The sequence below is a fragment of the Vicugna pacos genome, chromosome 28 (genome assembly GCF_048564905.1).
Source record: "Vicugna pacos chromosome 28, VicPac4, whole genome shotgun sequence".
NCBI classification, from domain to species: domain Eukaryota; kingdom Metazoa; phylum Chordata; class Mammalia; order Artiodactyla; family Camelidae; genus Vicugna; species Vicugna pacos.
In genome coordinates, this window is record NC_133014.1 from 13427186 (window position 1) to 13450877 (window position 23692).

Genomic DNA, 23692 nt, shown 5'->3' on the forward strand with positions numbered 1-23692 from the left:
CATAGGAGCACTATTTACAATTGCCAAGACATGGAAGCAACCTAAATGTCCATTGGCAGATGACTAGATAAAGAAGATGTAAAAAAAAAATACACACACACACACACACACACACACACACACACCAGAATACTATTCAGCCGTAAAAAAGAATAAAATGCCATTTGCAGCAGCATGGATGGATCTGGAGATAGTCATTCTAAGTGAAGTAAGCCAGAAAGAGAAAAATACCACATGATATCACTTATATATGGAATCTAAAAAAAAGAAAAGACACAAATGAACTTACTTACAAAACAGAACCATACTCACAGACATAGAAAATAAACTTATGGTTACCAAAGGGGAAGGAGGGGGGAAGGGTTAAATTAGGAGTTTGGGATTTGCAGATACTAACTACAAAACCCATGCAAGTGTCTATGCCAGATAAATTCTCAGGTTTTGAATCATTTTTATAGTTTTCCCTTACTTCTAGCTTCCTTTTAATTTGCATAATTTCCAGAAAACTGGCCCCTTCTGCATGCTATATTTTTATCCTCCTCCTTAAGGAATATGTAGAATTTCTATTTTCTTTTTAGTTAATTTGCTCATTTGAAAATTCATATTCTTTTTCTGTCTCTTTTATGCAATGTGTTACTCTCTGGCTTGGAGCCAAATTTCTAAGCTTTCTCCCAGAGAAGACTTATAAAAAGCCAATTACAAGCCTACTGGGAAGGGAGTAATAATTTATAACAGGCAAGAAGGAAAAAATGGTTCTACTTACTATCGTTGCACTTCCAGAGAGGAATGTGGTTAAGTGTTATGCTTTCAGGCAAACCCCCTCCTTTCTAATGATGGTGTAGACATGTTTATGAAGCATCTCACTCAGACAGCACCTGGGGTCAGGAAACCCTAACCCTAACCCTAACCCTGGGTCCCAGTGCTGGGACCACTACCTGCTGCCCTGGGCCCTTGGACAGTCACTCCCCTTCTCCAAGCTTCAGTTCCTCATCTGAGAAATGAAGATAGTAATTGAGCTGTCATGAAGGTCAGTGAGCTCAAGTATCTGAAAGAATTTTGTAAGTGAGATGTCTTACACAAAGGGGAGCGGTTCAGCTACTTTGGTTCATTATTATAATTTTCCCACACTGTGCGAATTCGTTCTCTGGAGTATTTCCTGAGTGAGTCTCAGTTTTGCTCTATTTTATCATTCCACGCTGCCCAGTAAAGGCTCCAAGATGAATACAAATTCTTGCAAAGAGGTTTCTGGACACGTTACAGGACAAGGTCCTTTTTCTACACAGGGATGGTGGGGCCTCTGGGAGGGTCAGACTCACAGAGTGGGGGTGGGGATGAAAACCTGGAGAGTTTGAAAGTGATTCACCGCAGAAAATAAGCAGTGGTGGATGTGACGTGGTGGGTGATGGAGAGAGTGGTGTCCAGCTGGCTTGGGTGACAGTGATGTTACCCAATGCTATGTGCTAGGCTCTGTACTAAATGTCCCTCACTGCATATCCAGAGCCTCACCTAGCCTGATTATTTTTCATAACATTTATCATACCGCCTGACTTATGTATGTGCATGTATATGTATGTGCATATGTATATATATGTGCGTGTATATATATGTGTGTATATGTATATTATGAATATGTATGTATATGTATGTATATGTGTATATATATGTATATATATAAAATAGATAGGACAATAGTCTAGCCAAATTGACACATCAAAAAAGTCATCACAGAAATCAAACAGCCTGGCCTGAGAAAGCCCTCAGTTCCCCATGACTTGCAGGGCCTGCTCACTGAGTTTAAGAGGTCCAAGTACCCAACCAAGGCCTCGGGGAGAAATATGGAAGTTCCCTGAGGAATTTTTTGCTGATACATTTGCAGAGGAGATGGTGTCACCACGGCAGGGGTGAACTGGCCCTGTGATGATGGCTGCCCAAGCCAGAGATTTAAGAAAAGTGACAGTCAGATCTCGGGTAATCTGCAAAGTCAGAGGGTCAGCCAAGGAAACAGGCCCTGAGTTACACCAGCAGCTTGGGGGTGGGGGCAGGTGAGCTTCTGGGCCTTGGACCCCCTCGGGGAGGTGGAAAAGAGAAGGACCCCCCACACCCGGAGCATTTTCCCCTGCGGGGTTGGTGGGTGGCTGAATGAAGCCCTAGGAGATGGCTTCGAGCTGGGAGACTGAGTTGCGTTTCATTGGCTCCCTCACACCGCATCTGCTGGGATGGGCTCCCAAACACTCCCAGGGAAATGAAGAAAGCTGCATTTTTTCCTCCAAATATGTGTTGCAGATTCCCTGGACACACACAATGCAAAAGTCTCTCCTGTTTCCTTTGTCTCTCTCTTGTCCCGAGGTCTGTATGTTCTCTGTGAATAGGCTGTTGTCTCATCATGGCCCCCATATGGTGACTCTCTGGGTACCTCTGTTAGTAATGCTTTTTAGAGAAAGGTCGTGTGGCATGTTGGGTTTCCAGGGAAACAGCCTCTGTGATGGTTTCATATGCAGGGCGTTTATTAAGGGTGCCCTAGGACGAACTGCTGGCGAAGGGGAGGAAGAAAGTGCGACTGGGCAGAGAAGTCCAGCTGTGACAGCCTTAGTCCTCTGATACCCCAGGGGGCCTCAGGAGCTAGAGTTGTCCCCAAAGGGCTGAGATGGCTATTGGAGGTGCCTCTTGCGGCTGAGATAACACTGCCACTTCTCTGCTGATGGTGCCCCCAGCCAGCTGGGACAGCAAGCCCTCCCTTGAAGGGGGGTCTGGGTGGTGCCCCACAGTGTCCATCCGGGGGACTCAGGGTAACCCTGAGTGTCTTCAGGCTGGAACTTGATGGCTGCCAGCAGCCTCCCAGGAACTGAGTTCCCCTCCCCCCACACTGCCCCCCAGCATGCGTGACCCCCGTGCTCGCTCTCTCACAACCTTCTGCTTCTTCTCTGGGTCTGGTCTGCGCTCTCCTGGGCACCAGCTGGTTTGCCATTGCCTTGGTTCTTCTGCACGAGTTCTGGAGGAGCGATTCACATTGACCTGGGTCTCTGGTTCCCCAGCTGTCCCGTGGAACACTGGTTCTGGAGATGTGAATATGTCCTTCCAGAGCTGGGTGATACGTGCACACAGGTTCCTGGACTCACCCCCTTCTCTTGTGTGTGTTTCAAAAACTGTCGTATCTGAAGATACAAATAAATACATCTTCTTAAAGAAAATGTTAGCTGGCAATGAGAGGAGGTAGACTGAAGTAGGTGAAAGTTTGAGTTCTGAAGTTAGAATGTGTGAGTTTGAATCTAACATTCACTAGATGCAGTGACCTTGGGCCAGTGACTTAAGCCAGTATGCTGTGCTCTGCTCCCCGGATCGAGGGCAGGGTGGTCCTTGACACGTGGGGACACTGAGAGATGGGCATGTCCATGCAGTTATTTTGTAAAAAAATAAAGTAAAATCAAGTATGAAGCCTAAAACGTAATATTAACAAGTTGTATGTGTATGATTACAAGGACCAACTGGAAACAAAGAATTTTATTGGTGCCTCATTTCTGGGAGATCATAAAACATATTTTTCTCTGTAGATGTACACCCGTCCTAGGACTAAGCATGTCTGTACTCCCTTGAAGAGAAGCTGACTCTTGGGCTGGGATTCTGGGCCACAAGGAAGTTCCACGGGGCCCTTAGGAAGATGGAAAGCAGATCTCTGAGCCCCTAGAAAGGGTGGCCTACAGGTTAGGGGGATCAGGCTGAGAGTCTCCCTCACCGAGGCTACTGACATTAGTCTGTGCGGTGGGGCCCTGTGTTGGTTGTAAGAAGAGCCCACAGTTCTGGGCAGCAGCAAGGAATGAAAAAAGCGGGGTTTGAGAGGCCTCCTTCCTCGTCATAAAAGTATCAGCTGCCAGACGCCAGGGCAGCGTCCTGAAGGCTGGTGGGGTCTTAGGTGGGGGTCACAGCAGGCGACAGCAGAGAGATATCGCCTCTCTTGGAAAGGACTGGCCACTCCGGGCCACTGCTCCTAACAAACAAGTCCGAGTCACAGGAATGCTAATCTCGGCCGTCTTCTCAGCACTGATGTTCCTCCCTGCACGATTCCTTACAGGGTCATTTCTGATCGTGAAGGCAGCAGGTAGGCCCTGTTGCGGAGGGTGTTGGAGCTGCCAGAAGGATGTGCAGACTGTCAGGTTTTGGAGTGGAAGGCACGCTCGCCACTGGACAAGCCCCAGAGTGAGCTCTCCAGAAGCATTCAGTCCAAAAAAAAAAATTAAAATTAAATAAATGATAAAAAATTCTGCTCGGTGTAAAAAAAAAAGGAAAAAAAATCAGCAATACAGAAGCCCAGGGAGTAAAAATGGAAGTCCCCCTCTCCCGAGACGAGAAGTCACCAATCTGGTGTGTGTCCTTTCATTCCAGAACACAAAGCTCTTCCTCATTTGTTCAAACCGCCGCATAACTTACCATTATAAGGATCGTGTGAGATTTTTCACTGTTCTAATACTTCAGTGAGCCCAGTGTGGAGATTCCAAACCGTGGTCTGTGTGTGTGTGTATGTGTGCGTGTGTGTGTATTTGCACATATGTGTTAATATTTCCTTAGGACAGATCTGTACAGTGCAATTTCTAGGTCAAAGGGCGTGCACATTTTAAATGGTGACCAACTGCTGTACACAAAGCCTCTACATTTCTTTTTTTTTAAAAATAGAAATGTAATATATTTAAATTTTTCTTGTTGCATATTTAATGCATTTCGATTCAATGTTGCTATGCTTTTAGTTTTGCCAATTTAAGAGGTCAGAAATGTGCTTCTTTATTTTGCTTTCTTTTTTTTTTTTTTTAGGGAGGATTAGGAGGTAATTAGGTTTATTTATTTATTCTTAGTGGAGGTACTGGGGATTGAACCCAGGACCTCATGCATGCTAAGCATGCGCTCTAACGCTGTGCTATACCCCTCCCCTTTATTTTGCTTTCTTAAAGGAATACCTGTTTTGCTTGTTTTTTTGTTTTGGAAGGGAGGTAATTAGGTTTATTTATGTATTTATTATTATTTATGTGTTTATTATTATTATTTTAAAATGCTGGTCTTGGGGATTGAACCCAGGACCTTGTGCATGCTAAGCACACACTCTGCCACTGAGCTGTACCTACTCCCCCTGCTTTAAAGGAATGCTCTATTTTTTTAAATTGTGGTAAAATAATACATAACAAAACTTACCATTTTAATCATTTTGGGATGTACAGTTCCTTAAAATTAAGTGCATTCTTACTGTTGGGCAACCGTCACCACCATCCTTTGCCAGAAGTAATTTGCTTTTGTTGGATTAGTTAGTGAGGAGCTTCTCATTTATCTGTCGATAACTGTATTTTTTGCTCTTTCTTCCCTCCCTCCACTTCTCCCTCCCTCATTCTCTTTCTTTCTTTAGCCTCTGTATGATCTTTGTGGACATTCTAACTAGGCTTCTGTCCTTTCTCCCTTTCTGTTTTTTTTTTTGAAAAAGTATGAGCTTTTCTAGTGTATCATCTATTTTCAGTTTTACCTGTTTTGCTTTGGCTCCTTATCTGTGACGCTGGTGCCCATCTTTTTTGCAGGACAAGTATGATTATTTCCATTTTGCAGAGGAAGAAGCTAAAGGTCACTGAGCTCAGGTTTCCCCAGATTACTTGATTTGCCAAAGGTCACATGGATGAGAAGCGGCAGAGATGGGATGGGACTCCCGGTCCATCCGGCTTTTTCACAGTTTTTGGACCAAAGGGAAACTGCCTGAGGCAGTGAGACTCCACTAAGGAGCTCGACAGACTTCACGGGGCTGCTGGGGGAAAGGAGTTCAGGGGGATCTAGAAGAAGCTGGTGTTCCTGAGCATGGGGAAAGCGAGAGACAGCCCCCGTTCCCCGCTGCTCTTGCCGCGTGAAGGACCACTGAAGAACCTTCCAGCTGGCGGGTTGCGGCTCCTGGAAGCACAGGCTAGAGGGTGTGGTCTGCAGGGCCTTTCTGGGTGCCAGTTCCGGGGATTTCTTCTTCTTTCTCCCTCCCACGTCCAGCCCACCACCAAGTGCAGTGGGTTTCACTTCCTTCCTGTCACTTCTCCTTATCCCTGCCAGAGCCCTGCCGGTCCCCATCCTCTCCCCTAACTGGTCTTACCACTTCCACTCTCGCTCCTTCCAGTTCCCCCTCCCTGCTGTAGCCCCAGTGATCTTTCTAAAGCACACATTCGATTGCCCAACCCCTCTGCTTGGAACCCTGGGTGCTCAGCTGTGCCTCTGAGCCTCCTGCCTCGAGGACGGAGGGCCAACCCCTCCGCCCAGCGCAGGCCCTTCACCTACTGGTGCCTGCTTATCTTCCTGTCTCAGTATCACGTGCTCTGATCGATGTGCCCACCAGGCTGAATTCCTTGACCGTAGCTGGCTCTCATTCACGCCTCCAGGACTTTGCCTGCGCTGTTCCCTCTGCCTGGAATGCTGTTCTGCTGCCAACTCCTACCCAACTTGCAGGTCTCTGGTGAAATGACGTTCCCCTGGGAAACCCTCCCTTGGAAGGGCAGGCTTGGTTACAGGTGGCCATGGACCTCCACACCCATCCTACCACCTTGTAATTTTCTGTCTCTTGGCTGCACAAAGCATCACCAGGGCTGCTTTTAAAATACTGATGCTGGTGCCACAGCCCCCAGAGGTTCTGAGTTAACTCACCAGGGGAGGGGCCTGGGCTTCGGTAGTTCTGAAAGTTCCCGGGGTGAGTCTGATGTTCATCTGGGGATGAGAGCAGCACTTGATCGCGAGCTCTGATGGGCCAGGTGTCCTGTCTGTCAGTTTTCACTCTAAACCCCTCACTCGGCATGGAAGTGCTCACGGATTTACTAAGTGTGTTGAAGAAATGAATGAAGCGGTTTCTGGGAGGGGTGCAGGAACCATCGGGGACAACATATAACGCACACCAAACATAGGCTGGGTAGCAAGTTGGAGCTTTTGAAAGGTTCTAGAGAACAATCGGTAACTTGTGGTTTTAAACCTTTAAAAAAAAGTTCGTAGTTTTGTTTACTTTAGATTCATAGTAAAAAGGACACGTTTAGACTCTGCTGTCACGTGTGTGTGACTGGTGCCCCTTCGGAAGCCTTCTCTCCTCCCCAGGCCTCCTTGAAGCCAAATGCTGTACTGTTAGAGGCCCCAAACCCACCTCTGAAAGATTGATGTGTAATTTAAATTTTCCCAAAATTTTTATTAACTGATGAACAATAAAACATCACAAAAATTTCCTGGCCAACACCTCCGCTTTCTTCCTCCCCTAACTGCCTTCTCTAGTTTTCTTGTCTTTAGTCTCTGACTTTCCTCCCCTCTTGGAAAAGAAAATTATCTCCAGTGTCCAGCAGTTCAGCTCTTTCCCCTGCTTGAACATTCCACACAGGAAGCCAGTGCCTCAAGTTAGCTGGGCAGTGGCCATTCACAGCTTCTCCTGCGCTCTCCTGGGAGGCCTTGTTCATCCCGGCATATCCTTCAGCCCCTGCTGTCAGAAATCATGCCTGTAGGCACCAACGTGGTACCAGGCTTCCAGGAGAAAAGTGCTGTGCCACCCAGGCAGATGTGGAGGGGACAGGGGCGGGAGACGAGGACGCGGGGAGGAGGAGGGAAATGTGCCAATGACAGAAGACCTTCTCCCCATGCCAGGCCTGACGCAGGACCTGAGGAAGCACAAGGCGTGGCCTGGGAGCTGGCCGAAGGGGCCCCAGCAGGCGTGCAATTATCAATGGCCTTCAGGCCAAGACCACCAGAGACACACCTGAAGCTGAATTAGTTGGATTTATCGCTCTTGGCAGCGAGGAAGAGCTCGTACGGCGGGAACCGTGGGGCGTCTCAGTAAGAGGGTGACGGGAGGGCTTGTTACAGGATTTGGCTTGTGTTGGAGGTGATTTGGGGGAAGGGTCAAGGCAGCAGGGCTCTGCTCCGAGTGAGTGTTTTCAGGAAGTGAGCGTAATTCTGACCGACCATCCATATTCGCCAGGGCTGCCATCACAAAATACCACAGACTGGGTGGCTCACCACAGAAGCTAATTTTCTCAAGTTCTGGAGGCGAGAAACCCAAAATTAAAGTGTGGGCAGATTTAGTTTCTCCTGAGGCCCCTCTCCTTGGTTTGGCACCTTCTTCCTATGTTCCCACCTGGTCACCCTCCCAAGCCTGAGTGCTCCTGGTGTCTCTGTCGTGTGTGGAAATGTCCTGTTCTTCTTAAGTCAGCAGTCAGACTGGACCAGGGCCTGCCAGAACAGCCTCATTTGAATGCAGTCACCTCTTCAAAGACCCTCTCTTCAAATACAGTCGCATCCTGGTCCAGGGTCATGGGCTTCAACATGACTTTTGGGGGGACATAGTTCAGCCCATAACAGTAGCTTTTTTTTTAAAATTGAAGTTTAGTTTATTTACAACGTTGTGTTCGTTTCAGGTGTACACAAAGTGATGCAATTATACATATACATATATATTCTTTTCCAGATTCTTTTCCATTATAGGTTATTACAAGATATTGAATATGGTCCCCTGTGTTACACAGTAGGTCCTTGTTGTTTACCTATTTTATTTATAGTTGTGTGTATATGTTAATCACGGGTTGGTATAAATTCAGCAAGCCATTGGTAGGCGCACAGAGGAAGAAATTAAGAGTATGTGGACATAAGGAGGGATACTGGAGGTATCAATGGTACTTGGATGAGAAACAGAAAGGAGCAAGCAAAGGTTTAAAAACATCCAGGTCTCTGGCAGTAGGATGTGAGAGATACAGACCAAGAACAATATTCAAGTGAGGGAGTTGAACCAGATATGGAAACTGTGGACCGGTAGAGAGGAGGCTACAGGAACATTTAGCATCTCCTTCCGGACTACAAATGGGAAGCAAGGAAGACCTTCAGCCTAGATGTCTTTAGAAGGCAAGTGAGGACCAGGCTGTCCCCACCTGCCTGTCACCAGGTCTGGGGCAGCACCCTGACATGATAGGGCCTCAGGAATGTCTGTGGAGACCATGCATGTGGGGTAGATGCGATTCTATTGAATGTCTGGACACTGAATATCTTACAGAATAAATCCTGCTTCATGATGGGTCTGACTAAGGCAGGAAGCTCCACCTTAAAAATATTAGAACCAAACCAAGTTATCCATATACTAGACATTTCAAACTCAGAGTCTGACCATATCCTGGACCATAAAAACAAATCTCAGTAAATTTAAAATGATTGAAATTATATAGCATATGTTCTGTGATTACAATAGAGTTAGATTAGAAATCAATTAAAACCTAATATCTAGGAAATATCGGTAACTTGAAAATTCAGCAACATGCTACTAAACTATCCATGGTAAAAAAAAAGTCATCAGGGAAATTTGAAAGTATTCTCAACAGAGTGAAAATGAAAAGAAAACTTTTCCAAATCTGTGTGATGCAGCTAAAGCAGTGCTTCAAAGGAAATTTGTAGCTGTAACGATCTGTATTAGAAAAGAATAAAGTTGAAAAGTCAATGGTCTAAGGTTCCACCATAAGACGTTAGAAGAAGAAGCGCAAAGTAAATCCAGAGGAAGTAGAAGGAAGGAAATAATAAAGGTACAAGCAGGAATCAACAGAATAGAAAAGAGGCCAACAATGAGAGAGAATTACCGAGCTCAGTTACGTTTTCTGACGCAGTGTGCCTCCCCTTCTTCCCTCTAGCCGCAGCTGATTGGATGAGAAATCATCTGAGTTGGGGTCGGAGTGGGAAGAGTAGGAAATAATGACTTCCTTCTGAGTTCTTGATGCTTGCGTCTCAGAGAGAACGTTTTTTGCCAGTAGGTGGCAGCGCTGGCTCTTTGAAAACCCGGACAGGCTGTCTAAACCTCCGTGGAATCACAGCTTGAAAAACTTGCCTTTTAAAGGCCTGGGTCTCTTTCTTTCTTTCTTCTTTTAATATTACGTTTTATTGATTTACAAGGTTAGCATTAGGTGTACAGCAAAGCGATTCATATATATATATATATATATATATAATTTCAGATTCTTTTTCATTGTAGTCCATTATAAGATATTGAATATAGTTCCCTGTGCTAAACATTAGGACCTTGTTTTTTTTTTTTTAATCTATTTTATATATAATAGTGCGTATCTGTTAATCCCAAACTCCTAATTTATCCCTCCCCACCCCTCCCTTTCTCCTTTAGTAACCATAGTTTGTTTTCTTTGTCCGTGAGTCCCTTTCTGGTAAAAACCTAGGATTCTTAACTGGAAGTATGGCGAATGGGCACCAGAGGCTCAGAAAACTCCTCCTTCCATTGTGTGCAAATCTAGGCTGTCCCCTTCTCCCACTCTCCAGGAGATCCTCCGAAGTTTCCTTTTATGTTATCACAATGGACAGGGGCTTAATTGATACCTAGCCCGCGAATGCTCCGTTAAACTCCACTCATAAGTTAATCATGCACGAGTCTGGCTGTAAAGGGAGGTGGCAGAGTGCACCCAGGCCTCGGGTGGGAGGTGGGGGAGGCCGGCACATCTAGTTGCTTTTATAATTTTTTTTCTTCCTGAAGGGACACTGCTATGGGAGTTTGAAGGGAAAGAGAGTGGCTACATTTTGCAGACCTACTATGTGCATCTCACGAGGTGCTTTTCCTAAGTGTCCTCATTTCAACTTTGCAGTAATCCGTCGAGTTCGGTGTTAATATCCTCCTATTATTCCCTCAAATCCCTTAAGAGGGCACTTAATGGAGTGCCAGCTTTTATGGTTCCGGATTTTAAGTGAATGCAGACTAGTCTCCTCTTTTACAGACTAAACTTACGTGCGATCCTCTTTGTTTTAATGAACTTGACGTTAAAAAGAGACTTTCATTTGTTTCTTTGGCTTATTTCTTTCCATTGTGAGCCACGCTTAGAATTGGCAGCTTGATCGCAGACGTGAGGGCAGGAGCCAGCACGATTTTCGGTTGAATTTAGAAGCCAGTCCGGAGCCTCACTTTTCTACTGTGGCCTGTTCACGGACGAGGTGGCCGGCGGGCCGGGCAGAGTTTCTCCGGGGAACCCTTGTTCTGGCTCCCGCGGCCGCGTCCGCGCGACGCCGACGGGCGGCGGAGGGGTGGGGCGGGGGCGGGGCGGGGGCGGGGTCCCGCCCCACGTGGCCGCCGCCGCTCGGCTCGCCCGGGCCCCTCCCGGAGGCGGCCGCGCGGACCGCAGGGGGAGCGGGCGGGCGCCCCCGGCCCCTGAAGCTCGGCGCGCCAGGGCCGGCCTGCAGCCCCGCGGCCGCCGGCTAGCCCGGCCTCGCTCCTGCCCTCCACGTCCCGGGCCTCGGCGCCGCCGAGACGAGGTGAGCGCCTGGAGCCGGATCCTGCGGCCGGCCGGCCGCCTCCTGCCCGGGGACGCAGCCCCTGCGCGCGGCGCCCCGCCCACCCCCCTCCCCCCAGCGGCGAGCTCCCGCCCAGGTAAGGCGCGCGGCGGCCTCCTGGCACCTCCGGGCGCTGTGGTGGCACCTTCCCAGCCCCGCCGAGCCCCGCGCACTCGGACCCCGAGCCGACTCTGCGGGCCGGGCTTCCCCGCACGGCGGCGCTTTCTCGCTCGCTCGTCGCGCCGCGCCCTCAGGTCCCCCTTCCGGGCGGGGCGCAGCCCTCCGGCCACGCGGGACCCCGTCCCCAAGCCCTCGCCGCCTGCCAGCCGGAGGGTCCCCGGGAGGGGTCTTTTCGGGCATTCGGGGGGCGAACCCACGGGGACTGAGTGGGGCCTGAACTTGGGCACGTTTACTTTGCAAGTTTGTTCTACTCGCTCTGCCCTAGCGTTTCTTTTCTCCTGCGCTTATCGAAATAAGAGCTTCATGCAGCTGCTTGATTTAACCTTCGTCTATTCAGTGCCTGAGTATTTGAGGGGCGCTAAAGCCATTTTCCTTGTTTGACTTGGGAAACTGAAGCCCAGAGATGGACCTTGTGCGCCAGGTCACAGAGCGCATTCGCGGAGTGACCAGGTCTGACAGCCTCAAGACGCTCCTTTAGACGTTGACATCAGCGTTTCGGGGTGAGGGGAGCTGAGGTGAGAGAGGCCCAGTGACCTGCTGGGTCCGTCCACCCAGCCCTATAGGAGTAGAAGCTGAGCAGAAACCTGGCAGGTCTCGCGTCTCCGAGGCTGGATCTCTTTCCAGACGAGTGTTAACTTTTCCTGATCAATTTTCTTAGGCTCGGAATTTTCTGCCGTCTGAAGTCCCCCTCTTCTGAGCGCAGTGGAAGTTGAGTTTTGTGAATTTGCATTGGTGGGTCGTATCTCTATGGATCCCTGGCTCTGGGGAAAGTGATCCTAGGCTGTGCGCCCGGGGTTGCTGGGTGTCCGAGTTCAGGGGTCCCCTTCGCAGCTTCTGGGGCCGCGCCCACCTTTATCCGTGGTTTTATTCATCGTCCTAACTACACAACAAAGAGAGGGTGACCTCATCGAGCTATTCCTGGCGCAAGGGGGATTGCTCGGGAGCTGCGCTGTGTTCCTGAGGCGCTCTGGGCTGCGGACACGCCGAGGCTCTCCCCGCCTCCCTAGAGGCAGGAGGCGCGTGGCTGGAGAGGAGAATCTGCACCAGGGATAGACTTTGTTTCGCAAGAGAAGTGCGGATATGTTGAGGTAGGATGGAACGTTAGGGAGATCAACTGTATTTGGGTAAAAACAAACCAAAACCCCCTTGCTCCCCAGTGGGAATGCATTTGTTTAATATGATGGTCTCCTGATAGTTGACAATGAGTCAGGTGCCCATGGGTTTAATAATAACATTTCAGCTCCTTGCCCTGTCTCCCAGTTGGAAACTGTGTAGAAGCCCTTTGGTAGGTTGTTTGGACCTTGTGGGACCAGATGGCTTGCATAGGTCAGTGGTCCCCATCATCCAGGACCCCTTTGATCACCAACAACTCTTCCCACTGAAATGAGCAAATAAACCAAACTAAACCTATGTTTGGAAGGCCACCTCTTGCAACCCGATTGCATTTATAGGTGATAATTATTTCGTTACCCATTTTAAGTTAACCAGAGCCGTAACTGTCAACCTCAGCTTTTGATTACTGCCTTACCAGTGTTTTTCTACCGGCTTGATCTAATTCTGACCACCAGTGAGACAACTGATCGCTTAATTAGCCTTGGCAATCATTTTCCCGTACAGTTATGGTTTCCACTTAGCATTCTGAAGTAGTATTTAAATAACTCGAGGACTCTGATTACTTCTGTGAAGATGCTGGTGGACCTGCTCTAGACCCCTTTGTTCAGCGTTACCTTTGTGATTCACGCATGTTGCTGGGTGTAGTTGTCCATGGTTCATTGCTCTGTAGAATTGTAAAACTGCAGCTGAGGTTTGGGGTGGTGGTGGATGCCTGCCTTCTCAGTAGGGAAGATCGTTTTTCATTTTGATAGAAGATGAGCGGGTGTGAGACCCTGGAGTTTTGAGTTGCAGCAGAAGGTTCTGGACCTAAGCTGTCCAATGCACTACTGACTGGCCACGTAAGGTTGCCCGCAGAGCCCTTGAATGGTGGCTAGTGGGACTCAGGAAGTGAACTCTTAATTTTACTTAATTGGAATTAAAGTTTAAAAACTGATACTTGGTTCATTTATTGGAAAACTTCTAAGTATTTTTGGAACAACTTGGGCATGTGAATCTCCTTTTTCAACTACAAATTTTAGGGAGTTGATCAAGTATTGTTGGTGAAAATTTAGTGTCCAAATTGAGATGTGCTGTGAGTGTGAAATACACAACAGATTTCAAAGACTGAGTATGAAAAAAGAATGTAAAATATATCTTGAATAACTTTTTGTATTGACCACATGTTGAGATGATAAGACTTTGGATGTAGTGGATTCAAAAAATACATCATTACATTTATTTTTACCTGTTTCTTTTTTTTTTTTTTTAAGGTGACTACTTATTGAAAGTTAGGTATGTAGCTCGCACTGTATCTGAAAGTTGACTGACCGCTGATCCAGATGGTTTCTGGAGGCGTGTCCGAGGCAGGTCCACTTACAGGCTGGGCTGCCTGTGATCAGTCCCACCGCTGTGCCCTTTGCCCACTTGCCAGGTCGTCTCTGGGGACTCTAAATGCCCATGGCTGCCCCTTCTGGTGTAATTGGGTTGGGTCAGCTTCTCACTGTTGATTTATGATGGCCTTTATTTTTAACCTTCACCGCTGCGCGCGCATGCACACACATGCTCACCCTGTTTCTGGACTTTCCATTTTGTTTCACTGACCTGTTTGCCTATTTCTGTGTCAATACTACATTATTAATGTCACTTTGTGCCACATTAAAAATGATATGATGTCACTTTGCTTACTGATTCTTGAAATCATTTCGATTATGATTTTGTTAATTTCTAGGTCAATTTGGGAAAAATAGATTTTTTCTCATGTTATCCTTTCTGTTCAGCTTAGTCCTCTTTTTTGTTTTGTAGCTGTCTTGATCCAGATTTTGTTCAATTCATAAGTTTATTCATTGTTTTTAATGTAAGCTTCATGCTATAAAGACTTTTCTCAAAAAATATGGAAACAAATATATGTATGTCTGTGCATGACTGGGACATTGTGCTGCACACCAGAAATCGACAGATTGTAATTGACTGTACTTCAATTAAAAAAACTCTATTTTCTTGTTATATTTTCCATCTGGTTACTAATTTTTATATATTAATTTAACCACTTAGTTGAAATCTTGTATTCTGACAATGTTAGTTGATTCTCTTGCTTTCTTAATGACCAGACAGATCATTGATAAACAGCTATTTTGTGTCCATCTTTCCACAGTTTGTCTCATTTCTTTTTCTTGTCCTAATGTGTTGGCTGGGATGCCTAGAACAGCATTAAGTAGTGGTGGGAAGAGCAGGCATCCTTCTTTTACTTAACTTGAATGAGAAAGCCTTTGATAGTTCACCATAAACAGGATGCTAGTGGTTGACTAGTCTTTATGATGTGAATGAAACATCCTTCAGTTTGTTTTACTGGGAATTTTATCAGAAGCAGTTGTTGAGTTTCCTCAAGATCTTTTTTCTCATTTCTGTTGTGATCTGTTGTGATGTCTTTTAAAATTGAGATATAATTGACATATAACATTACATTCGTTTCAGACGTATAACATAATGATTCGATACTTGGATATGTTGTGAAATGATCACCACAATACGTCTAGTTAACATCTGTGACCATCTATTGCTAGAAATTGTTTTTTCCCTCGTGATGAGAACTCTTAAGATTTACTCTGTTAGCAAATTTCCATGATGCCTTAATCGTATGGCTTTCTTTGTTTGACGTCTATCTGTAGATTTCTCAATATTAAACCATCCCTGCCCAACTGGCCCTAAACTTCAAGGACCAGGTTGTGAGCTCATCAGAAGAGACCCTCCTAGCCACCCATTCCTATATTCATTTAATCAACACACCCACTGAATTCCTGTTGAGCATAGTGTTACATGAAAAAGATAAGGTGTAACCTGGGTTTTGCTCCCTAGAACCTGAGGTCTTTATAATACAAGTGACCAGCTTCTCAAGGGCACTCATCACTGTGTCCTAGGACTTAGCACCATGCTGGCACATAGTAGATTCTCTGTAAGCTTCTGTGGGATAAGTTGGTTGAAGGAGTCTGTAAGTCTGCCTGGAGAGAGAACAGATGGCCTCTCTCTGTTCCAGATCCTTCATGATTCCATTATTTTGCCCCCTTCTCTCTCCCCCTTCACCTCTTCCCTGCTATCTGAGAACTAATTGTTCCCTTTGGCTATTCTGATTTGACATCCAGGAAAGAATGCCTGCTTCCTGTCCATGGATCTGATCTATCATCTCAGAGGGGACACCACCCTGACCCTGCGGGATGGAGCCAGGTCATGTCTCCTGATCTTTTTCACCCAAAGACCTGCTTGGTCCTACACATTGCCATTCCCTGCGTGAAGAAAGCACATGAGCTCAGAGCTGGAGCCTCCACTGTGAGGCTCACCTCACTTCCCTCCTCATCTGCATAGGTGAATTCCCATTAAAGATGTAGGGTTCCTTAGAGAAGCGACCTTTCTAAATGCTGTTCCCCTGGCCAGACATCTATGCACAGGCTACAGACTTGGGGGCGTTGCCTGCTGCCTCCGAGGACTGACGGGAATGACCGTCTAACCACGGGTTCTCCTGCTTGCCTCCCCAGGGATGGACTGGATGTCAGAGTCGGGTGGGGTGGGAATTTGAGACAACTCTAGTCCCCTTGGTGTTGGAGTCTGTCCTTGGGACCCAGTCACATTTAGGTTTGGGGTCCGAGAGCTAATACGAATGCAGCCAACCGGTCTGGGATTGCCCTCTGCCTTCTACATGCAATACTTCATCTCTGGACTCCCGGTGTCCCAAGAGGCAGGTAGCTGGATGTAAAAGTCCTTTGCAAACCCAAAGGTGCTCTTTAGATGATGCGTTAGTGTTCTTATCCGAATCGCTGTTGACAAAGAATTGTGTCTTTGTAATTGATCACTCTTGCCAGTGGATGGCACTGACATACTTCCTGTTTGCCCTTTCAGCTGTCATTCTTAATACTGTACTTTCCAGAAGTAGGTGTCGCTACCACTTCCTGCTCTCTTTACCCCAGGACCCTAATAACTCACTCTTTTTGGCTGAAAACCTTTTTTTAGGGGGAGCACAAAGTGAAACCTTGAACAATGGTTGGGTCGAGTGTCTACTTGCAGGTCTCATGCAAAAGTTCATTTCTTGAGTCACGGTTTTGGGGTGTTAGGGAAGATGGGGATCTTTCTTTTTTGGAGAAAGTTCTCTTTAGCTGGGTCAGTCATTTCACAGAAGAAACAGCTGGGAAGGTCCAGGGCAGAGCTGAGTGGTGGAGGCAACCCCTGCCCGCAGGAGATGAGGATCTGGCCTGGAGGCAGCATGAATTCCTGGAAAGATGTTCCAGCTCTCCGTCCTTGGCTGTTGTTGGTGAATGCTGGAGGAATAGGGGGTTTGGAGGTGCCTGCCAGCCTGAGAAAGAGAAAGAGGGTCGGATTCTTTGAGGAGGGGGCCGACTTGCTAGGCACAGGGGAGGCTGATCGCAGGAATGCTGCTGCACAGTTCCTTGCTTTGTACTTTGCAGATCTCTGCATGTTCCCCATCAGTGGGTTGGATCTTCAGAACAACCCCACGAGGCTGGCAGTTCCCTGTCCCCAGAGGCCATGGCAAGAGTGAAGGCAGATCAGAGAGCAGAAGCGGGTGGGGACAGTTTCCTGTTGGAAAGACCCCAGTGCACTGCCTGGGGTCTCAGCGGGACTGTGCAGGGCTGGCCTGGCCTCCCTGATCTCTCATCCTCTAATCTAGTTCTGCCTCTGAGCGCTGCCACCTGCCAGATTTACAGTCTGACTTCCTGCAGCTCCCTAGTCATAAATGCCAATAAAAGCAAACGATCTTATCTTTGAAATTGACCGCATTTCCCATAATTGAGATAGAATGTGCTTGAAGATGGAGATCTTGGGACAAATGAAGTGATTTACAAAACGGAAACAGTTTAACTAACATAGAAAACACACCTGTGATTGCCAAAGGAGAAAGATGGGGCGGGATAAATTAGGAGTTTGAGATTAACAAATATACACACTGCTGTAGCAACAAGGTCCTACTGTAGATCACAGGGAACTGTATTCAGTATCTAGTAATAACCTATAATGGAAAAGAATCTGAAAGATTGTGTGTATATATATACTTTTTCAGATATGTATATACATATATATATATATATATATATATATATATATACACACACATATATATGGAACTGAATCACTTTGCCATACACCAGAAACTTGTACAACATTGTAAATCGACTATACTTCAATTAAAATAGATGGAGATCTTGACACTTCACTTTTCCTTCCTAGGCTTGTTTTAAAATAAAGGCCTAGAGAAAAGTATGTGAACTCTTGGAAAGGGAACTGGTTCCTACAATGTGGGCAGATTTGCTTGTGAACAAGAACGTCCTTCTTGTGAAGGAGGCAGGCGAGCCCTGTGTAGGCACATGCTGTCCCCTCCGCTGGGAAGCCTCCCCGGGTTGTCCCTCTGGCTGGCGGCTGACTCAGCTTACATATTATTTCCTCTGTGAAGCCCTCCCAAGCACAGGGTTGACCCTCTGCTGTCCTCTCAGCATCCCCGTGGAAGCCTTTGCTGGAGACCTGATGACTGCCTCCCCCAAAGGTGCGAGATGCTCTGAGGCTGGGCTGCGCTCTCTTGGTCCTTGTACGCCAGCTCCTAAGGTGGCGTCTGGCACGTGGGAGGGGCTCGCTGGCGGTTGTTGGATATCTGCTGAATGTGTCGGGCCGGTAGGATGTGTGAAAGTCCCATTTCAGTGGGCAGAGCTTGGAAAGAGCAATGGGAAACCAGTGAACTTGTGGATACCTCGGCTAAACTGGGATACAACCATGAGTGTGTGCTGATTACTTACAAGCGTTGAAAACAGCCTTTCTAATAGTTGTGTAGATATAGATTGGCATCTTAAAATTCATCTTTTTGCTTTTTTTTTTCTTTCTCAACATTCTTTCCCAATATTGTCATCTCATATTTTTGGGTTCTTATGCACAGTGGGGTGAAGTGCTGCCATTCCTGTAAATGCCTCAGGAGCTGCGACATCTCCTTCTTGACTGAACTTGTCCCTGCTTCACATGGAGCATCCTCACAGGCGTTGTAGGTGGGCCCTGATTTCATAGATCGGGAGTCTGGGCTGGGCTGTTAGCTCTCCCAGGGGCAATCTTCCGCAGCCTTCCTTCACCTTGGCCATCCCTTTCATTTCTTATTTTTTTGACCAGAAATGGGAAACGGAACCAACCGTGTGCCGGTGGCTGGCTGTGATGTTCAGACGCCACAGACTTCAGCTCTGTGCTTCCCCCTGGGCACAGGCCTGCTTGGGACTTGAGTCATCTTTTCTTTTATTGCTCGTCTTTATTTGGGACATGTCTCTTAAGCACTCAGCATGGGCTGGGCACTCTGTTTCTCATTTTCAGGATTCAAAGACAAAGCAGGCATTGGTCCTGCCTGCCCCTGGCTCTGGCCGGCCCCTCTAAAGCCCAAAGTGAAGTTAAAAAAAAAGGTATTTAAAAAAAATAGCTGCTTTTGTACATGTGCATGGATCCCACATGTGCTGCTGGGGTTCTGGCTTCACCTGGATCTGACCCTGCTTGGCTGCCCTTGGGGTCATGAGAGGCACATTTCAAGGGATGCTGCAGCCTCATTTAGGCCCCATGTCCCTGACTCACATCCTGGTGAACCAGGCTGGGAATAGAGAGTCCTTTGAAACCCGAGCAGCCACCTCTCCTTGGTGGATCAGCCCTGCGCCCTCGACTTGAGGAATAACTCTCAGTGTTTCTCTTTAGGAGGGGAGGGAGGGCTCTCTGTCCCTCCTCCAGAAGTCCACCTGTCCAGCAGGATTAGGGGAGGCAGAGCCTTCCCAGCTTGGTGGAGGGAGGGAAGGGGAAGAGGGAGGAGCCGGGTGGGACTGGGGCCAGCTGTTACAGCCAGGAGCCGGCTGAGGACTGTGCAGGTAGAGGCGCTGCGTGGCCCAGGGATGGAGCCAGAGGCTGTCCTGGACTCTGGGGGCGGAGGCTGTGTCATGTCACGCTGTGGGCATCATGGTACCTCTTCTCTGTCTGTTTTCCTCTTTCCCTCCTGATGCTCCTGTGATGTCCTCCCTCCCCAAGGGGAGTGAGCAGGGCTCTGGCGCCAGCTTCAGCAAGGGCCTGGAATCGTAAAATGCGGGGTGACATTAGCGTGCCCCCATTTCCTACCTCTGATGTGGAATGTTCGGGCTAAACCAGAGGTTCTCAGAGCAGCATCAGCATCACCTGGGAACTGTTAGTCACGCAGAATTTTGGGCTCCATCCCACACTTCCCGAATTAGAAACTCTGGGGTGGGGCTTGGTAATCTTCAGTCTACCCAGCCTTCCAGGTGATTCGATGTACACGCAAGTTTGAGAACTACCAGTCTCTATTCCTGGTCACCACTCTGGTCCCTGTCCTGGTATTGCCTCCAGAAATTATCTCAGGCTGCCAGAGACTCCCCTTTCTCCTGAATTAATGGCATCTGTTGTCCAGGCCACCACTGGGCAGTTTGCTCTTTTGCTACCTTTGGGTGGCTGTTGAATGGTCGGTTTTATGTTGATTTAATTCTTATATTGGTGTTTAGCTTCCAGGTGTTTATTCCAGCTTTTGAACTAGCACAAAAACTCCCAGAGAGCAAGGATCTTTATATATTTATTAATTTGGGGGGGTAGGTAATTAGGTTTATTTATTTACTTTTGGAAGAGGCACTGGGGGTTGAACCCAGGACCTCATGCATGCTAAGCATGTGCTCTACTACTTGAGCTACACCCTCCTCGCCGAGAGCAAGGATCTTGATTTACCTTTTAAAAAAAAAATTTTTTTTTTGACAAGCCTGGCTCAACGCCGTGCACAGGTGATGTCTCCCCTTGGAGGGCACTGTCTGAAGATGGCTGTTGGCCAATCGCGCCACACTGTCTTAAACACCCAGAACCACAGCGTCGACTCTGTTGATTTGTTTCCAGCTTTCCCCCGACTGTTCTCGTTTGTTAATCCTCGCAGAGTGACTTCGTTCCTGCCACCGAGGCAGGGAGGCTGATCACATCATAAGGGCAGCATGCCCCTCCCAGCTTCCTGACGGGTGACCCCAGACGGAGCAGAGGGCAAGGCAAGCATGCCTTGTGAGGGCCGAGGGGTGTGCGAGGAGGGGTGCGCTAGGAAAACCTCCCCTTCCTTTCTAGGAACGATCCCCAGTTCTGTGGTGCAGGTTTAGAGCTTCTCTCCAAACCAGCCCTGAACTTTGGGAGCACCACGAAGATCGAAGAGCCTGAACATGAAGGTGCCTTCCAGGCCCTCAGCTGCTGGCAGTTGAGGTGACCCGCTGCGGGTGGGGTGGACTCTGGCCCCGGCCTCCACCATGGGAGATGGTGCTGACATGGCCGCCAAAGAATGTAATTGATGGGGGGAAGGCATGACAATATTATTTTCCAGATGTTCTTCAGCTTACTTTATTAAACACTTTAGAATTGGAGCTGATTTTCAAGGAAAGGCTGGGATGTACACAGGCAGAGGAAACGGAGGGGCATATTGCAGGTGGGCCCGCAGTGCGGTGGGCTGGGCTGTGTGGGAGTGAGCTGGGCAATGAGGCTGGAGAGGGCTGGAGTGTGAGGTGGGGAAATTACCGTGAACTCTGAGGGCAGAGGGGCATCACGGCTATTTTCCAGGGGAAGTGAAAGCGCAAAGAGCAGGGCTGCAGGATGTGCACCTGGCAGCTGAGCGTGGGCTGGGTGGGGCCCAGGCGGTGGTCACTCCCGCAGGGGTGTCGGAGTCAGCCTCTGGGCTAAGAGCTTCAGTTGCGTTGGCCCAGGACCCTGGACCCTCAGGAGGGAGACACTGGCGGTCTGGGGAGTGCGACAGCTGGGGAGGGGGATGTTTGACATTTATTGTTGCTCTCTGTGTGGACTTGATCGTGAGCATCATATAGTTTGTCGTGCAAAGGGAAACCTGCCTTGGATGCTGATCACGATTATTGGAGAACACGCAGAATAAGAGAAAAGCCAGAAACAGGTTAGACTCTTGGGAAGTGTCGATTGAAATAAAAAGTACACACATGAGGGCTGTGAGTTTCAGTTTTATTTGGGGGCTCACTGCGAACTGTCACCTGGTAGGCAGCCTCTCAGGTAGCTCAGAGGAACTGCTCGCAGGGGCGGGGCGTGGGGTGGGCAGAATATATGTGATTTTGACCATGGGGGTACGTGCGACCAAGCACATATCTTGGGGAGAAGGTTGCTGCTGGTCACAAAGCATGGATCTCTCTGCTGATGATTCTAGTGCTTTTTCAAGTATGGGAAGATGCAAGAATCCATGTTCTTAAACCATTTCTCTTGAAAATATCTATCTGTCTGAAGGTCTGTTCTGCCAGGTTTCCCAGAGCACAGAGGGCCTCACTTCTGATCTCCACCCTGAGCTCCTTTCAGGGTGTATTAAAGGTCAGTGGCTGCCGTGGCTAATGACTCAATTCATACAGGGCTGGATGGTGAGCGACATTCCTTAGCTGGCAGGAGCAAGAGTGTGGAGTCATTCGGTGAGCTGCTTACCACTTACGCCAAATTAGCCCCAGTAAGAGGTCCGGATGTGGTTAAGTGTGTGCAGTTAGCTTTCCTGTGTTTTTCACTTGGGTCTTCATATGATTCTTCATAGTCTATTTCCCTTGAAGCTTGTCTTGCCAGAACTTTAAACAATTTAAAGGAAGATGACCTTTTAGGGCACTAGAGATGAGAATGGAAACTCCTAGCAAGGGGCTGAGACAGTCCGGGAGTGCTCAGCAGAGGCTGCAGCTTCCGCTGGGCCTTGGAGGTGGAGAGATGGCTGTTTATTCTTATTGTGACCCCGGCGTCCTGTAGGGTTTGGGGAGGTGGGGACAGGTGTGCTGGTCTGCTCGGGCTGCCATTGCAGGATACCGCACGCTGTGTGGCTGAAACAACAATGGTAGATTTCCTCGCAGTTCTGGAGGCTCACAGTACAGGATCAAAGTGCTGGCTGGGCTGGTTTCTGATCAGGCCTCTCTCCTCAGTTTGCAGATGGCTGCCTTCTTCCTGTGTCCTCACATGGCGTTTTTTCCGTTGGGAAGAGGGAGAGAGAGAGAGAGAGAACACTCTGGTGTCTCTTCCTCTTCTTACAAAGACACTAATCCCATTGGATCAGGGCCCCACCCTTAAGACCTCATTTAATCCTAATCGTCTCCTTAAGAGCACAGTGATTTGGCACTTCTGAAACACCTAGTAGGAGAGAAATGTCTGAAATAAGAGGATGGTTTTGTGGATTTTTTTTCCCCGGAGGTGGAAATTGACTTGATGCAGTGATCTAGGTGAGGGCCGTTACTGAACAGACATGGAGGGTGAATTTGAGGCTGTTTTTGAATCTTCTGAGTGGTGCTGTTATAACTAGAATGGAGAATTTAGGAGACGTGGGTATACTGCCTCTCCCTGCCTTAGGGGTGCAGGGGTCCTGAGCAGGTAGACCTTGCCTTAGGAGAAGTTGGCTTTAGACACCTCGGAGAGGTCAGGGTCAGTCCTGCTGCCAGTCTCGCTGTTCTTTTATCCTGCTTCTCAGTGGAAAGAGCATGAACTCTGGGGACCATGGATCTGGATTTCAGTCCTGGCTTCCCTGTTTACTACGATGGTGACCTTGGGCAAGACACTGAACCTTTCTGAATCTGACTCCTCATCTGTAAAATGGGTGTGATGAAACAGACCTCATAGGGTTGTAATGAGGAATAAACAAAACGGGACCTTTGTAAAGTGCCCCGTGCGCTGAAGACATTTGATGAAAGTTTGTTTTGCTTTGCTTCCACCACCTAATTGGTTGCAGTTACCTGTACGTCGCTGGTTTAATCTTTTTTTTTTTTTTTTTTGCAATATGTAGTTTTATTTTTCTCTAAATGCAATTTTAAAAAAAAATTATTTTATTAAGTCATAGTCAGTTTACAATGTTGTGTCAATTTCCAGTGCGGAGCACAATTTTTCAGTTATATATGAACATACATATATTCATTGTCACATTCTTTTTCATCATGAGCTACCACAAGATCTTGTATGTATTTCCCTTGTTTATATATATAATCTTGTTTATCTAGTCTACATATGCCTGTCGGTATCTGCAAATTTCGAACTCCCAGTCTGTCCCTTTCCACCCCTGTCGCCGATTTACTCTTATACCCCTTGCTGACACGTTTTATACCCTTGCTCCATTTCTGTATTTCTAGGC

At 47.7% G+C, this 23692-nt stretch overlaps 1 long non-coding RNA gene across 3 annotated transcripts in view; it reads left to right on the forward strand.

Moving 5' to 3' along the window:
- Positions 1 to 23692, forward strand: part of LOC107033477 (uncharacterized) — a 93307-nt gene that overhangs the window by 10149 nt on the left and 59466 nt on the right. For all 3 annotated transcript variants that reach the window (XR_012065218.1, XR_012065219.1, XR_012065220.1), the window contains exon 4: positions 15687 to 15906. This is a non-coding gene — a long non-coding RNA (uncharacterized lncRNA). The remainder of the gene's footprint in view (positions 1 to 15686; positions 15907 to 23692) is intronic.